This window comes from Kogia breviceps, chromosome 12 (assembly GCF_026419965.1).
Source record: "Kogia breviceps isolate mKogBre1 chromosome 12, mKogBre1 haplotype 1, whole genome shotgun sequence".
Classification (NCBI taxonomy): Eukaryota; Metazoa; Chordata; class Mammalia; order Artiodactyla; family Physeteridae; genus Kogia; species Kogia breviceps.
The window spans coordinates 61,738,796-61,738,997 of NC_081321.1; positions in this window are offsets into that span (position 1 = coordinate 61,738,796).

The window sequence follows — 202 nt, forward strand, 5'->3', positions numbered from 1 at the left end:
TATTTCTGGAGATTCCAGAACTTCCTTTGGAAACATCCCCCAAGTCAAGAGAAAGTCTGATGTAGCCTCGTAAAAATCCATGTTGTAATAGGTGCTGTGTCACTGAGAACCACCGAAAAGACAGGGTTAAGGGCACAAAACGAGCTGCAAACCATATATGGAGAAACCCTTTTCTTCACACTTGTGATGAACTCATGTTCTG